This window comes from Aquarana catesbeiana, linkage group LG05 (assembly GCF_042186555.1).
Source record: "Aquarana catesbeiana isolate 2022-GZ linkage group LG05, ASM4218655v1, whole genome shotgun sequence".
Lineage (NCBI taxonomy): Eukaryota > Metazoa > Chordata > Amphibia > Anura > Ranidae > Aquarana > Aquarana catesbeiana.
In genome coordinates, this window is record NC_133328.1 from 172890437 (window position 1) to 172909374 (window position 18938).

The 18938-nt window shown below is 38.9% G+C and overlaps 1 long non-coding RNA gene across 3 annotated transcripts in view; it reads right to left on the minus strand.

The window, feature by feature from the left end:
* The window catches only part of LOC141144561 (uncharacterized), a 65639-nt gene that overhangs the window by 13754 nt on the left and 32947 nt on the right, over nucleotides 1–18938 (minus strand). For 2 of the 3 annotated variants that reach the window (XR_012244423.1, XR_012244424.1), the window contains exons 2-3: nucleotides 14387–14463; nucleotides 7737–7826 (exon numbers count right to left, since the gene is read on the minus strand). This is a non-coding gene — a long non-coding RNA (uncharacterized lncRNA). Of the gene's footprint in view, nucleotides 1–7736; nucleotides 7827–14386; nucleotides 15067–18938 lie in introns of those variants that run through there. The other variant, XR_012244422.1, reaches the window with a different exon arrangement.

Genomic DNA, 18938 nt, shown 5'->3' on the forward strand with positions numbered 1-18938 from the left:
TGGTGGGAGCAAGTGGGCGGGCTGGTGGGAGCAAGTGAGATGAGTGGTGTGAGCAAGTTGGCAGGCTGGTGAGAGCAAGTGGGCAGGATGGAACAAGAAAGTTTGCCGAGTGGTGGGAGCAAGTGGGCAGGCTGGTGGAAGGAAGTGAGCAGGCTGGTGCAAGGAAGTGAGTTGAGTGGTGTGAGCAAGTTGGCAGGCTAGTGGAAGGAAGTGAGCGCAGTGGTGGGAGCAAGTGGGCAGGCTGGTGGGAGGAAGTGAGTTGAGTGGTGTGAGCAAGTTGGCAGGCTGGTGCAAGGAAGTGAGCTGAGTGGTGGAAGCAAGTGGACAGGCTGGTGGGAGCAAGTGGGCAGGATAGTGCAATAAAGTTAGCTGAGTGGTGGGAGCAAGTGGGCAGGATAGTCGAAGGAAGTGAGCTGGCTGGTGGGAGGAAGTGAGTTGAGCGGTGTGAGCAAGTTGGCAGGCTGGTGCAAGCAAGTGAGCTGAGTGGTGGGAGCAAGTGGGCAGGATGGTGGGTAGAAGTGAACTGAGTGGTGGTTGGGAGTGAACAGGGAGGTGGGAGGGTTTGAGCAGGGAGGGAGTGAGCAAGGAGGTAGGAGTGAATGAGAAATGGTGGAATAGAGCAGACTAGATCGAAAATATGTACTGTAACAACACAAAAAAAAAAACATTTAAAAAAAAAAAAAAAAGAATATTATATTAGTTTGAAAAATTATTGCCTGCCAATTGAAGCACTTTGTTATTTTTCTTGAAAAAAAAACACTGTGGCGGAGCCTAGCGGAGCAGACATGCATTGTTAGAGCTCCACACCGCTGAGGAGAGAAGAGAAGGACAAAGCGGAGCCTGCAGGCTCAAAAGGTATCCATTTGAACCTTTTTGCCCCAGGGAACAAACTGTGAAAGTTTGGGCAGGAAATATGGTACTGGGAGGAAACCGTGGCAGAAATAAAAATCACCTCACAAAGAGCTCACAGGCACTCACTGCAGCTGAAGCAGCTCCAGTCACCTCACAAGATACTGCATCAGGGCGCTCTCACAGACAGAAAATGTCACAGCAAGACTCTCCATTTGAGTCAGATACAGAACAAATCCTCTCACAAACTTCTCCACAAGCCTCCTCAGCATCCCCAGTAATATTATTACAATTTGAAAAGATGCTTCATAAGGCTTTAAAACAAACCTCAGACCAAATAACAAAAAGCCTAACCAAAGAAATAAGAGAGCTGGGAAACCGCACCGCAGCCTTAGAAATAAAAATGGATGAAATTGAAATTACAACCCAAGAAAATATAACAGAATTGGAACAATTAAAAAAAGAGAATTTAATACTTCAAACTAAGCTCGAAGATTCCGAAAATAGAGCCAGACGTTCAAACTTACGCATAAGGGGAATACCTGAAACTGTGACAGACCTGCAATCTACTATTACTGCTCTATTACAAGAACTAAAGCCAGATATCCCTATTGAACGTTTAGAACTGGACAGAGTACACAGAGCCCTCACAGCCAAAAAGAAAGATGGACCCCCACGTGATATAATCACAAAATTTCATTATTACAGAACGAAAGAACAAATACTAATTGCTGCAAGAGAAAAAAAGGAACTTAATTTTCAAGGACACAATTATCAAATTTTTGCTGACTTATCCCAACTTACTATTACTAAAAGACGATCCATGAAACCCCAACTAATGGAACTACAACGCCACAACATTATGTATCAATGGGGCTTCCCCTTTTCAGTCAGATTTAACTACCAAGGTACAATTTACAGAAGCAGATCAGCAGATGAACTACAACAAACCCTTTTAAAATTAAATCTGACAGAACCCACAAGCAGCAACACTCCCACACGCAGAAGAATGGCATCATCTTCACCTTCAGGCAGCACCCAGAAAATTCCAGAACAAAATGGGAATCATCATTCTCACAAAAGAGGCCGTTATGCCACATCATCCATGGACCAAGAAGATTCAATGGACTGACATCCTAATTCCTGATATCTCTTCATTTATTATACTAAGAGATGGTTCTCTATAAAAAACCTATATTTATAACTGAATGTAACTGCATTCTGATAGTCACACACTGTGTGGGATCATGTTACATTCCAGTTATATTTCTTATTACTTCTGATTCATATAGCCTTAGAATATATAAGTGAAATAAGGAAATTCTTGTTCAGTTATATATTATCAGGTAATAACAATAGATTTATTACTTTTTAGGACAAATATGTTCAATAATCCAGAAGTAATGGAAGCTTTTTCTTTCTTTTCTTAAAACAAATATATTATTACCTAACTAGTTCCTAGAATTATGTTTTTGTTTATTCTAATCTGAAGCAATACAACCTCAATTTTATGAGTTAACATATCTAAACAGTTACGTATGAATAAAATATGTAATTGTTTATTCTAAAAGGGTTAAAATCCCAAAATAATTCAAACTATCTTCATCAATACCAAAGTTATTAACAGTACCTTTCTAACTGAATTATTTAGCCTAGGGCAAGACTAACCATATACAACCACCCTGGAATAAATAATTTCAACAAAAACGATATTCTGCACTCCAATTAATGAAACATCATTTTGATGTCTTTTGACATAGCACTTCTCTCCTGTAAGCGGAAGATCCGTGTACCCCCATTAGCCCTCCTTATTCTCCCAACCATATTATGTGGGAGTGTGACGAAGGCACTTATTCCCCTGAGAGAGATATTTATTCTCTTTCACGGGTAAATTGTGATTACTTGCAAAAAATAATTTATACAATGTATCATCTAATCTCATATGTTTTTTGTTTACTCTTTACTCCAGAATTCACTGGTTTCTTTTCTATCTATTCATCTCTTCAGTCCACACAGGTTGATCTGCGCAGTCAGCTCTGCATAACAAAAAGTAAGTCAAAACTATTTGATCTATTGTCATGGCACCACTGAATATACTTTCCCTGAATGTTCAGGGAATAAATGTCCCTCAAAAAAGGACCAAAGCCTTCCGTACTTTCCATAACAAGAAGGCTCACATAGTATGCCTCCAAGAAACACACTTCACCAAAGATTCTACTCCAAAATATATTTCTCCTTTTTATCAACAAATTTACACGGCTTCTGCCTGTACCAAGCAAAGGGGAACTCTAATTGCATTTCACCGATCCACACCATTCACCTTATCATCAGAAATTAAAGACCCAGAAGGTAGATACCTGATACTCATGGGTTATATAATGGATACAGCAATCACGGCGATTTCCTACTACGCTCCTAACAAACAACCTACACCATTCCTCTCACATATATTACAAGTGATTAATACACACAAAATAGGAACAGTGATAATGTGTGGGGATTCGAACCAGGTCCTCCTCCCATTTCTAGATAAATCACCTTTTACACCATCCAAAATAACCTCTAGATTACCTTTTTCTCAACTTCTTTCCAAATACAATCTGGTAGATTCATGGAGAGAAAGTAACCCAATGAAAAAGAAATTCACTTATTTCTCGCACCCTCATCAAACCTTCACCAGAATAGATCATATTTTTCTAACAATAGGAATGATACCAGAAATTATTGCATCAGATATAATTCCGATTCCATGGTCTGACCATAATGCAGTATACACTACTATAGCCTCAGCCATACCAAAAGCGCATGACCCAACGTGGTACTTACCGGACATAATGCTCAAACACCCACTACATCAGATGGCCATTGAACAAGCTTTAAAGGAATACATATCAATTAATAATACAACAGACATCTCCCCAATAACACCGTGGGAAGCTCATAAGCCTGTCTTGCGTGGTACAATACAAAGACAAATGGCACTATTTAAACGGGAACGCAAAAATCTAGCAAAAAAACTAGAACTCAATTTTAATGCAGCCTACATATCATTTCAAGATAATCCATCTCAGAGTACAAAATCTCATCTGGAAAAATCTAGATTGGAATACGATCTATTTCTCACTGAGTCAGTTGATAAATCCCTCAAACGCTCCAAACACAATTTCTACATGAATACAAACAAACCAGGTACATATTTGGCTCGGGCATTAAATTCAACTAACAAATCTTTCAAACCAATACGTTTGAAATTATCAAAAAATGTTTACACTTGTAATCCAGTTAAAATAGTCCATAAATTTCACTCACATCTCGCAACTTTATACAAGACAAACAATGAATTTAATCCTACAGAGGCTGAATCCTTCTTCTCAAAAATAACCTTACCTGAGTTATCTCAGAATCAAAAAAGCAGTTTGGATGAGCCTATAACTATAGATGAAGTTGCTAACGCCATAAAAGACCTAAAACTTAACAAAAGACCAGGCCCAGACGGCTACTCGGCTTTATACTATAAAACATTCTCAGAAATACTCTCTCCCATTCTCACTGAAACTTTTAACAAACTTCTAGATGGACATTCTTTTCGGCAAGAAACACTAATGGCAATTGTTTGTATGATCCCAAAACCCCTTTCTGATGATACTTCCTGTGTGAATTATCGGCCTCTCTGTTAAACCTAGATATTAAATTATTAGCAAAAATAATAGCAAAACGCCTCAATAGCATTATAGGAAAATTAATACATAGAGATCAAGTAGGCTTCATGCCAAATAGACAGGCAGGCGATAATATACGCAGGGCAGTGTTATTGGCACATATTGCTAAAAAACGGAAAATCCCTTTATGTTTTCTATCTCTAGATATTAAGAGGGCATTTGACACAGTATCCTGGCAATATATGCAATATTCATTACAAAAATGGGGTTTTGGACCCCACTTTTTAACATGGATCAAAGCATTATATAATAAACCCAAAGCCTATATAAAATATGCTGGATACAAATCTGAAGCCTTTAATATCGAAAGAGGTACCCGACAGGGTTGCCCATTATCTCCCTTATTATTTGCCCTTATACTCGAACCCATGGCCCAATACATCAGAACAAACCAAACTATAACTGGCATTGAAGTAGGAGGTATTACACACAAATTATGTATATTTGCAGACGATATATTACTTTTTCTATCATCACCACAGGTCTCTGGTCCTAACTTAATACCAGCTCTTGATGGGTTTGCAGCCCTATCCGGCCTTATGATTAATCCTAAGAAATGCCTAGTGCTTAATATTTCACTCACAAACATGGAATTGATCCCGGCTAGGGCTGCACTCCCATTCACATGGGCAGAAAAATCAATCCCATATCTTGGAATTCATTTAACAGCATCTCATTCTGACTTATTCTCAACCAATTATCCTCCTGTATTAAGACAGATCACAAATCTAATAAAACAATGGTCGCAACTTCCTTTATCCTGGATAGGGAAGATTAATGCAATCAAAATGACTATTCTACCCAAATTGCTTTATCTATTCAGAGTCCTCCCTATTCCAATTCCTTCCTATTTTTTGAGAATAGTACAAAAAAGAGCAACTTCGTTTATATGGGGCTCTTCTAAACCACGTATACCTATACACACACTACATCTTCCCAAAAATAAAGGAGGCCTGGGATACCCTAATTTTACTAACTACTACAGAGCAGCACATTTGGCCAGTCTGTCCAAATACCATGCAAAACAGGAAATCCCATTATGGGTATTTATAGAGGCTTCAGAAAATGACCCTCTATTAATATCAAATTTATTATGGCTTGATCCTAAAGACCGCTTTAAAATTCATAATCCCATAACTAAACACTTCTTATCTCTCTGGGATAAACTAAAAACCAAATATCAGTTACAATCTCCACACAATCCTCTCCTTTCTTTTATCAGAAATCCGGCCTTTTATCCGGCATGGATCTACCCAAATTCTTTTAAAGCTTGGACAACATCAGGCATTCAGACACTAAATGACTTCATAGCATCTAAATCATTCCTTTCATTCCCATCGCTTAGAGAAAAATATGATCTACCAAACTCTGAGATATTTAGATATCTCCAAATCAAAAATTTCTATACACCATTCCTAAAGGGGGATACGCCATTATCCCAATTATCCATTTTTGAATCAATCTGTACAAAAGATCCATTTGCTAAAGGTACAATTTCATCACTTTATAATCAATTATATGGAGTAGCAAATCTTAATAGACCCTCTTACGTTCAGAGGTGGGAGGAGGACCTGGGACGAACTTTAGAAGACACGGACTGGTCTAACATATGGCTCACATCTAAATCATCTTCACCCAACATCTTAGCACTGGAGACAAATTATAAAGTCCTAACTCGCTGGTACCTTGTACCCGCTAGAGTGGCAAAATATTCACCTAATACCTCAGCTCTTTGTTTTCGAGGATGCCCAGAAATAGGCACACATTTACACATATGGTGGACGTGCCCAGTAATCCAAACCTTCTGGAAGGAAGTCTTCGTGATTGCATCTAAAATATTTAAAAAAATAATACAACCAGATCCATATTTAACTTTACTTAATCTAAAACCGGAATGGTTAACACTCTCTCAATTCAAACTTATGATCCAACTAATAACGGCTGCAAAACAAACAGTGGCCAAGGCATGGAAATCTCCTACATTGGTACTAGCAGAAACAATTCACAGAATGAATAATACAATGTCCCATGCTAAGATGGTAGCCATCGATCAAAATCAAATTCCAAAATTTGAAAAACTTTGGCATCCTTGGATAGAACAACAGTTCCTGTCAAACTTCAATGACTCTGTCCTGTTGCCATGGTAACAGATTAAATGACTTACAGAGACACCCATTCTAAGGCTTCAAAGAGAACTAAAAAGAATAATAAACTGACGAGCGGGACAACCTTGTGGACCATACCTCTACCTTTCAACCCTTTTTCTTCTTTCCTTTTCTCCACCTTACGATTAAAGCTCATTATCAGAATTTATTTGACCTATATACACTCTACTTGTAAACAATATGTATAGTAGGTATAAATCATTTAAATACCTACAAAAGTAACTAAAGAAAATTATATATATCTTTAATTTAGGTTTACGTGAACCCAATGTTTAATATTTGAAATTTCATGATATTTACCTATATAAACCCTACTGTAAAACAATGAGCTTACTTTATAGATCCTTGTAAACTTACTTTATGTATCTTTATAACATTGTATACTCAATAAACTTCTTTTGACAAGGAAAAAAAACACTGTATTGAGTATCGGATAGAAAATCAGTCTGGAATATAAAATGTAAAAAATGTGCCAAATATAATAAAAAAATTAAATTAAAAATAGAAGAGAATGTAAAAAAAATGTTTTAATACATATATATCAAGACAAAAATACATTGCTTTAAAAATGCTTTAAAAAATGCCAATGCTTATGCCTATTGGCCTATGACTATGATGGGCTGCCGTGATGACCAAAGGAATGTGGGGGTGGGGGCAGAACGGTCTGGCATTCTTGTATAATGGCGGGGAATTGGAAGATACCACAGAGTGACACAGCTCTACCGAGTTTTACGCAACAATGCCTACTGCCATTAACATTGGATTGGAAGTACTATGTTGATAAATCATGCGGAGCTCCAACCTACCAGTATGAAATGGTTTCTAAACTTGCATTATGATTGCTGCAGGCGAATTCTGCTACTACTCCAAACATCCTGGGAAGATGGGATAGACAAACCAATTTCGTACCATGGCATTGCCACCATCCAAATTATTCTGATAGTAAAAAAGAATGAAATACCCCCCTTTTTATTGGCTATGGACTAGAATGCATATATCATACCCAAGGGTGCCGCTAGTCTGGTCCAGCCGAGGATCTCCAGAAAATACATCTTTCCAAAAAGCATGGCGAAATAATTCAGTCCATGTAATCCTGCAAAACAACATATGTATTTTAAGATGCATCATAGAATGCTCTTTAAAGCTGAATCCCAGACAGATATCAAAACAAAAAAGCAGATAAGTGGGCATAAAAAAAAAAAAAATAGGATTTTTATAACAACTTTACCTGTAAAATCCTTTTCTTGGAGTACATCATGGGATACAGAGGTCCCATGATGTAAGATAAAGAAATAAATGTTTTAAATGCAGTTACCTGGCTAAGGCCTCTTGCACACAGATGTAATAATTTACTGATGTTTTTACTCAGGATCTTGTTGACAGAAAGATCCTAAATAAAATGTTCCATAAAGACCGCACATAAATGTGCATAAAATTCTTTTTCATCATTTTCCAATTGCCAGTGTTGCAATACGGGTGTGTATACACACACACATACATACATGTGTAAATTAGAACATTTTACATTTGAATGCTTTATTTTTATTTTACGCCTCTGTACCCGTGGCTATATTATTATTCTTTACACATCTGTGTGTGTTGTTCCAGACCATAATGCACCTGTGTTCAGTAAAAAATGTGACATTATTTAATCCCATGTGCAAGAAGACAACATCTTTAGAAGTCACTAGGACCAAGTGGCACGAGGGCAAGCACTAGCAGATAGTCAGTCTCCACTGCAAAGCACAATGCTGTCAGTTTAACAGAGCAAACATTCATAGAGGGGGAGAAAGAAGGGATGCCTCATATTTAGGCTCCTTCCTAGTCCAATCAGAAGGCTGGATATGTATCAGAACTTGGCTATCCTGTTTAGCAGAATTTCCTGTATAAGAAAACTGGCTGAAGAGAATTAAGAATATTTTCTGAAGTTGGAAGACTAATAACATGTTTTAGCTGTGTATTATCTGCTCGCTTGGAATTAAGCTTCAGGCTGCATTCACACCTGAGCGTTTTCTGCTCATAAAACACTTGTAAAACACCTGAAAACCACCTAACAAGCAAAATCCCATTCATTTCAATGGCACCTGTTCACATCTGAGAGTTTTGTCACCTAAAGCAAAACGCCCTGAGCTCAAAAAGAATATGAGCTTCTTTGGGTCAGATTACAGGCGTTCTTCTGTCTTTTACATTGGTGACCTGAACAAAATCGTGGCAAAAATCGCTGTAAAAACGTGCGACTCTGAAACACTCAGGTGTGAATGCAGCCTCATTTATGCTGAAGAACCTAATTAAATGCGAACTATGTAATTCAACAAAGCACAACAGCAGCAAAAGGTTCAAATAATGGAAATTTCTGCCCTTGGAAACAATCAAGTTTTCCATATACATACATACATACATACATACATACATACATACATACACACACACACATATATTCAGTGGGGACAAAAAGTATTCAGACCCCCTTAAATGTTTCACTCTGTTATATTGCAGCCATTTGCTAAAATCATTTAAGTTCATTTTTTTTCCTCATTAATGTACACACAGCACCCCATATTGACAGAAAAACACAGAATTGTTGACATTTTTGCAGATTTCTTAAAAAAGAAAAAAACTGAAATATCACATGGTGCTAAGTATTCAGACCCTTTGCTCAGTATTTAGTAGAAGTACCCTTTTGATCTAATACAGCCATGAGTCTTTTTGGTAAAGATGCAACAAGTTTTTCACACCTGGATTTGGGGATCCTCTGCCATTCCTCCTTGCAGATCCTCTCCGGTTCTGTCAGGTTGGATGGTAAACGTTGGTGGACAGCCATTTTTAGGTCTCTCCAGAGATACTCAATTTTGTTTAAGTCAGGGGTCTGGCTGGCCCATTCAAGAACAGTCACGGAATTGTTGTGAAGCCACTTCATTATTTTAGCTGTGTGCTTAGGGTCATTGTCTTGTTGGAAGGTAAACCTTCTGCCCAGTCTGAGGTCCTGAGCACTCTGGAGAAGGTTTTCGTCCAGGATATCCCTGTACTTGGCCGCATTCATCTTTCCCTCGATTGCAACCAGTCGTCCTGTCCCTGCAGCTGAAAAACACCCCCACAGCATGATGCTGCCACCACCATGCTTCACTGTTGGGACTGTATTGGACGGGTGATGAGCAGTGCCTGGTTTTCTCCACACATACCGCTTAGACTTGAGACCAAGATATAACTTTTTGGCCTTATCAGACCAAAGAATCTTATTTCTCACCATCTTGGAGTCCTTCAGGTGTTTTTTTAGCAAACTCCATGCGGGCTTTCATGTGTCTTGCACTGAGGAGAGGCTTCCCTCGGGTCACTCTGCCATAAAGCCCCGACTGGTGGAGGGCTGCAGTGATGGTTGACTTTCTACAACTTTCTCCCATCTCCCGACTGCATCTCTGGAGCTCAGCCACAGTGATCTTTGGGTTCTTCTTTACCTCTCTCACCAATGCTCTTCTCCCCCAATAGCTCAGTTTGGCCGGACGGCCAGCTCTAGGAAGGGTTCTGGTCATCCCAAATGTCTTCCATTTAAGGATTATGGAGGCCACTCTGCTCTTAGGAACCTTAAGTGCAGCAGAATTTTCTTTGTAACCTTGGCCAGATCTGTGCCTTGCCACAATTCTGTCTCTGAGCTCTTCAGGCAGTTCCTTTGACCTCATGATTCTCATTTGCTCTGACATGCACTGTGAGTTATAAGGTCTTTTATAGACAGGTGTGTGGCTTTCCTAATTAAGTCCAATCAGTATAATCAAACACAGCTGGACACAAATGAAGGTGTAGAACCATCTCAAGGATGATCAGAAGAAATGGACAGCACCTGAGTTAAATATATGAGTGTCACAGCAAAGGGTCTAAATACTTAGGACCATGTGATATTTCAGTTTTTCTTTTTTAAGAAATCTGCAAAAATGTCAACAATTCTGTGTTATTCTGTCAATATGGGGTGCTGTGTGTACATTAATGAGGAAAAAAAAATGAACTTAAATGATTTTAGCAAATGGCTGCAATATAACAAAGAGTGAAAAATTTAAGGGGGTCTGAATACTTTCCGTCCCCACTGTATATACACACACACACATATATATACATATACACTTGCAGTCTCCATTCAAATTCATCCCAAAGGTGTTCTATCTAGTTGAGGACTCTGTGCAGGCCAGTCAAGTTCCTCCACCCCAAACTCGCTCATCCATTCCTTTATGGACCTTGCTTTGTGTACTGGTCCAAATCATCTGGTGGAGGGGAGATAAATGGTGTGGGGTTGTTTTTCAGGGGTTGGGCTTGGCCCCTTAGTTCCAGTGAAGGGAACTCTTCAGGCGTCAGCATACCAAGACAATTTCATGCTCCCAATTTTGTGAGAACAGTTTGGGGATGGCCCCTTCCTGTTCCAACATGACTGCGCACCAGTGCACAAAGCAAGGTCCATAAAGACATGGATGAGCGAGTCTGGGGTGGAGGAATTTGACTGGCCACATTTTGTCCACAGCGAGAAAAAAAAAAAAAAAAAAAAAAGCTGTACTCCAGGCATAAAAACTTTCTTAAATATATTTCTTAACAGCCACAAAGGAAATGTACTCACTTTGAGTGCACCAAATGCCTTTGCGAGCCCAGATATTACCTTGTAAAAGTAGCAGTGATGTCATCACTGTGCTGTATTCAGCCTGTGCAAATAGGAAAGCTGTGGGAGGGACCCAATAGCTACATACACTACAGGCTGCCTGCAGAAAACTACAAGAGGGGGGCGCATACAAAACCAGTCACTGTATACAATAAAAGAGCAGCAGTGTGGTCTGTAGAATGGAGGCAAAGTGCACAGATATGGAAGAAATACACAAAGAACACCAAGATTCAGGTAAGAATGCACATGGCTTTTGCATGTGTGTGTATGTTTGTTTTTCCTGGATTTCAGCTTTAACCGCTTGCCGACCAGTGCATGCCAATTTACATTGGCAGAATGGCACTGGTAGGCAAAAGGGCGTATAGGTACGTCCCCTTTAAGAAGCGGTGTTGTGGGCGCACGTCTGCCGCGATCTCCGTGACCGTGGGTCCCGCGGACTCGATGTCCGCCGGGTGCCCGTGATCGTGTCACGGAGAGGTGGAACAAGGAGATGCTTTTGTTAAAGCATTTCCCCCTTCTGCCTAGTGACATGACAGAGATCACTGCTCTCTGTCATCGAGAGCAGTGATCACTGTCCTGCGTGTTGAAGCCCAGCCCCCTCACAGTTAGAATCACTCCCTAGGACACACTTAACCCCTTCACTGCCCCCTAGTGGTTAACCCCTTCACTGCCAGTGTCATTTACACAGCAAACAATGCATTTTTATAGCCCTGATCGCTGTGTCCGATGTGTCTGCCATAATGTAGCCGTCTCGATAAAATCACAGATCGCTGCCCTTACTAATAAAAAAAATAAAATAAAATAAAAATGCCATAAAACTATCCCCTGTTTTGTAGACGCCATACATTTTGCGCAAACCAATCAATATACGCTTATTGCGGGGTTTTTTTACCAAAAAAATATGTAGAAGAATACATATCGGCCTAAACTGAGGAAAAAAAATTTTTTTTATATATATTTTTGGGGGATATTTATTATAGCAAAAAGTAAAAAAATATTGTGTTTTCTTCAAAATTGACGCTCTTTTTTGTTTATAGTGCAAAAAATAAAAAAACAGCAGCAAAGGCGATCAAATACCACCAAAAGAAAGCTCTATTTGTGGGGAAAAAAGGACGTCAGTTTTGTTTGGGTACAACGTTGTACAACCGCACAATTGTCAGTTAAAGCAACACAGTGCCGAATCGCAAAAAGTGCTCTGGTCAGGAAGGGGGTAAAATCCTCCGGGGCTGAAGTGGTTAAGCTTCTTCTACACAACTTAGCTGGTAAAGCCTTGTGAAAGCAATTCCTTCTAGTCTGATATAATCTAAAGTGTCACTCTGTTGTAAGACCTGAATACATGATCTTGAGGATTTAGACAACAAGCCTTACTGCAGCTAATTCTATTAGTTTATCTTATTGGAGTTGCATGCTTGTTGGATTGAATCATTTGTTTCCATTAATTTCACTAGCTTAATATCCTTTTAAAGACTTGAAATTATAACTGGACAGATGACATTATTATTTATTATTGTGCTTTTAGTAAACTGCAAATGTGCATTCTGTTTCTAAGCCCAGGTTCACATTGCTGCGGGTTAGAACTTGCACAATTTCAACCCGGCAAGAGCTATAAGGCTGCAAGCACAAGAATGTCTAGGTACACTCACAGACGAGGAAGTGCACTGCTATTATTCAGAAGTCATTCAAGAAAAAAAAAAAAAATTCAGGGTACATCTTAGGCACAATTAAAACTTCTAGATGTTCCCATTAGAAGCAGAATACATTAAAGCAGAACTAAAGTCCCACTTTTAAAAAACACAAGCAGCCAGGCTCCTAATCGCAGAAGACACATGAAATGTCTCTTCTGCAATAAAAAAAAGCCTACCCTCCTTCTTGCTACATGGCTGGTAGCGTATTCTAATGGCCTGTTAATGAGCAGCATTTATTTTCTATTTTCTATCACAGGGTACATCTTTTCATTCAATCTAGTACCTTATGTGTAGTATTAACACATGACCTTAGACTTAATTACAATAACTATACATATAGCCTAAAACGCTTTCATCTACAGGGCTATACCTCTCCCCCGGGTTGCTTTGGTTACTATTCAGCAAGCATATTTAATTTGAATGTGATATAAGAAGATTACAAATGGGTAAACTCAAGACACAACTCCGCTCAACTTGTGTTGCTTTTAATACTGTATTGGAATGTTATGCATATGACGGTTTCACAAAACATGCAAGTAGACAGGCTATATGTAGTTTACTATATTTGTATATAGTTATTGAATTTATATATGTCTAAACTGTCTATTAATATGTTATAGACACATGATTGACCCCTTCACATACCCCCAAAGGAGATTTTGAAAAACTCTGAAACGCGTTGGGTGAAACATAGACCATACTGTTAATGGTTGTGGTGACTGTCATAAATTATGTGTATTTTTGATAGCATTCCGCTTATCTTTCCCATCCTTTTTTTTTCTGTATCCTTTGTAGCAAATACGCTATTAATAAAATTTATACTTTTTTACCTACCATGCAATTTCTGTGCCTTTAAAAGTCCAGTTAGGGGAAATCTCTTTTTTTCACTACCCTCCTTCTTGCAGTCTTCTTTAGAATGTACTCAGTTGCGCATGCACTGCTCAGTTTACATTTCAACACAGATCCTGTGTGCCAGAATGACTGAACTCCTGTGCATGCACAGGAGTGACGTCATCCTGTATCACCAATGAAGACGGCACCCAGAAGAAGCTGGGTAGAAGATGCAGGTAAGATGCTGCCCGCCAGACACAATGGGGGACTCTTCTTTTGCTGAGCTGCAATGCAAAGCATCATGACTGCGGCATGTGCTCACCTGCTGCCATTTGCAAACTGAACTAAGTTTTTACTTTTTGTTTGGATCTTGTTCTAGATGTGTTTTCAAACTTGTTTGGATTGTTTTCATTTTACATGTATTTATGTCATATGAACACCATGGGCATTGGGAAACAACTAGCAGACATCATTTATCCAGCTATTTTGTTCAGGTCTCCCTACCTTTTTAATGGGTCCTTCTGTAGCAAACCGTTAAGTAAATGATAGAAACTCAGAAGATGGCTTAGTAGATGACATGCCTGTTAAGAAAACAAGAACATTAGAATGCCATTTTACTTACTATTACATTGGAGTTTAAATTATGCTTGAATCATTTAAAAATGGAAGATCTGTTTAAAGTGTATGTAAACCCAAAATCTACATTATCTTTAGTGCGTTTGGCATCATGTCTCACTGTAGCTGCAGTTTTCTTAACCACTTCAAGACCAGACACCTTCACCCCCTTCCAATCCAGGCCAATTTTCTGCTTTCAACGCTATCACACTTTGAGTGACAATTACTCAATTACGAATTTGCCCCAAAAAAACATTTTACCCTAAACAATGTTTATCTTTTTTTTTTTTTTTTTTTTAAGGCCAATAGAGCTTTATTTTGGTGGCATTTAATCACCACTGGGTTTTTAATTTTTTGCTAAATAAATGAAAAAGTACCGAAAAGTTTGATTAAAAAAAAACAAACAACAAAAAACCCCCTATTCTTAGTTTTGTTTTAACATTTTACAAGTAAAGAATCTTTCTTTATAAAATTATGGCAAAATGTATTCTGCTACATTTTTTTGTAAAATTAACACAAAACCCTTTATATTGTTTAGTCTGTGTGAAAGTTATAGAGTATACAATCTATGATATATATATATATATATATATATATATATATATATATATATATATATATATATATATATATATATATATATATATATATATATATATATATATATATATATATAAAATTGATCAGTCCTGATGTACTAACTGCCTATCACATTTCTTGAGACCATAAAACGCAGGGACAGTACAAATACCCCCCAAATGACCCCTTTTTGAAAAGTAGACAGTCAAAAGGTATTTAGTAAGAGGCATGGTAAGTGGTAATTTTTAGGCAGTTTTTTGGAAAAAGAGGAAATTAAATAAAATTAGTTTTTTTTTCCCCCCACAAAGTTGTCATTTTTACAAGCTCTCACACACACACAGCATAGGCATAATTGCAATTACACACCAAAACGCATTCTGCTATGCCTCCTTAGTATGGGGATACCACATGTGAGACTTTCACAGCCTAGATGCATAGAAGGGTCTGAAATTCCAGCAGCGCCTTTAGGCGCTCCAGGGGCATAAAATTACGCATCTTATTTCCTGACTACCTATCACATTTTTGGAGGTCCTGAAACACCAAAACAATGGAAACACCCATAAAATGAACCCATTTTGGAAAGCAAACACTGCAAGGTATTTTCTGAAAGACATAGGGGTTTATTTACTAAAGACAAATCTACTTTGCCCTGGAAGTGCAGTTGCTATATATCAGAGGGGGACATGCAAGGAAAATAAAAAATAAAAAAACAGCATTTTTGCTTGTACATGATTGGATGATAAAATCAGCAGAGCTTCCCCTATTTTCAGATCTTTCCCTCAAATCTAAACTGAGTGCACTGTTAGTGCAAAGTGGATTTGCCTTTAGTAAATCAAGCCCATAGTGAGTCTTTTGAAAATGTAATAGTTTGCCACAATTATTTGGAAAATGTAGGAAAGAAGATGAAAATCTATTGTTTTTTAAACAAAGTTGTCAATTAATAAGATATGTCTAACAAGCAGCATGGATATACTTGGAAATACACCCCAAAACACATTCTGCTACTTCTCCTGAGCGTTGCGATAGCACATCTGTGAGACTTTTTCACAGTTTAGGCACACAGAGGAGCCCAAAATGCAAAGAGCACCTTCAGGCTCTCCAGAAGCATAAATTACGCATCTAATTACCTGACTACCCATCACATTTTTGGAGGTCCTGGAGCACCAGGACAGCAGAAGAACTCACAAAATGACCCCATCTTGCAGAGTAAATGCCCCAAGGTATTTTTAAGAGGCACGGAGAGTCTTTTGAAGACTTAATTTTTTGCCACAATATTTTGGAAAATGCGGAAAGAAAATTATTATTTTTTTATATACAGAGTTGTCAATGTAATAAGATATTTCTTACACATAGCACGGACATACTGAGAAATACACCCCAAAACACATTCTGCTACTTCTCCAGAGTAAAGGAATACCACATGTGAGACTTTTTCACAATCTAGCCACACAGAGGGACTCGACATCCAAGACGCACCTTAACCACTTCCAGTCTGCGCCAATTCTGACATTTATCTCCTACATGTACAAAACATTTTTTTTGCTTGAAAACTACTTATAAACCCCAAACATTAAATATTATTAAGCAGAGGCCCAAGAGAATAAAATGGCGGGTGTTGCAAATTTTTATGTTAGACAATATATTTATTTATTTGAAATGCAAATTTTTTGGAAAAAAATACACTTTAATGAATTTTAATGCATAAAATACCCACATTTTTTGGTAAAATATAAAAGATGATGTTACGCCAAGTAAATAGATACCAAATATGTCACGCTTTAAAATGGTGTCCACCTGTGTAATGGCACCAACGTATGGTACCTAAAAATCACCATAGGCAACACTTTAAAAGCCTTTACAGGTTACACGGGAGGTCTGGAGCTAGAATTATTGCTCTCACTGTGACGTTTACGGTGATACCTCACAAATGTGGTGCTGTCGATGTTTACATATACACACACACGAGACCAGCGTGCACTTTCGCATTCGTGCACGAGCACGGGCAGACGGGGGTGCTTTAAACTTTGTTTTATTTCCAAAAAACATTTTATTGCTTTATTGCTATCACAAGGGATGAATAACAGCATTGGTTGTGACAGGTCCTCTTTATGGAGAGATATGCGGTCTATTAGACCCCAGACCTCTCCTCTGGCCTCCAATGCAGCCGATCAGACACAGATTGGTCTGATCAGCTGCTTCCCTGGCTGGTGCGGCCAGATAAACAAAGAAGTGACAACGGAAGTGACTAAATCCTCATCACTACTGGTTTCTGACATCACACAATGGAAGGAATGCCATCAGTTCCTCTCACTGTGTGCCTGGAGCCAGATGCTGCTGGTCGATTCTTTACAGGGCTCCCTGGTCGCTCAGGAGAACCCAGTAAAGGCGGCAGCGGAAGGGGGGGGGCCTTTCGCTGCCTGTAAAAGTAAATCACATGGTACAAGACCATGTGATCACCTGGACACAGCGGTAATGTGATCCCCTGTGATCACCGGCCTCCCAGGTCTGCGCTCTTAAGCGGTGCAGGAGCTGCCTATGCCAGCTGATGTATAGGAATGTTAACCTGCATTGGTTCTGCTCCAGTGCTGCCCTCTATAGGCTGTGGGCACATGGGAAGCGGTTAAATGACATGTGTGGAGTAATGAAAAAACAAACATACATACTTGCCTCTATGCCGCAGCATCGGTGTGATGCTGCAGCTTCTCCAGATCGGCTGTAAAACCGAGAACTAAACAATCACATGACCGCTGAACCCTCAGCTCTCGGGCTGCTCAGGGCAGAGTGCTGGGCTGGGGAGGGGCTGGGTGCAGCTGCCTCCAGCTCTCAGCTGTATGCCGAGAGGTGCAGCACGCTGTCAATCAGGCAACTTAGTAGATCCTGACAATATTGTCGGGATCGTTCCAGAGCCTGGAGCAGCTGTGCCTTGTCAGCTGATAGTGGACAAAAAAATTGTATGTAGTAATAGCAAACATGCTGAAAAATACATTTAGGGTTTACATACACTTTAGGCCCACATTCACACTAGTGTGATGTGTGAAAATGTGCAAAATCACGCAATTTTGAATGCGATCATGAAATACACGAAAAACGCACGTCTCATTTGCGGTGCCGATCATTGTTAATGGTACCAAAAACACGCCAAGCAAGAAGTGTGCTTTTGCGCACATGAGAATGCACAGCAAACGTGGAAAAACGTGGTTAAAAAAACATGCAAAATGCAAAAAGGTACGGGAGCTTTTTTGTCGCAAAATAAATAAATGGGATGCCCAACATGCTAAAAAAATGCATAGGCATGATGCTTGACATCGCACTACAATGGTGTGGTGTGGATGGGAGCTTAAAGTGGAGTTCCACCCAAAAGGGAAAGCTCCGGTTGTCTGCTTCATCTCCCGCTCCAAATCAAATGCTGATTACACAAAAAACAGACAGACATTCATTCATTTAAAAATTATTTGCTCATTTATATATTTTTTTTTTTTGGCATTTGTAAAATAAAGGATGTGACCCTCATACTGAAAAGTATGGACCCCCTACGGAAGAAAATCATAACTGTAAATTATGTTAATATTGTAATTTATGTTTTTTTAAATACCTTTTTTTTTGACCAGGCTTCTGAAGTATCCAGTGTATAGGATGTGAAAATTGGAGCCTCGGAGACCACCAGAGTGGCCGGGATTGAAGATCTTTTGCTGCCCAGCTGAAAACAGGGGACCCTCAGGGACAGAAATGTAACTTGCAAACATGAGACATATCTGCTTCAACTCTCAATTGTTTAATCCTGTTTCTTTAAACTCCTGTGTGCTTTGAATCCCCATCTTCATTAATTTCCTTTATGCCTGTGTATACAATTCATTCTGCTCTC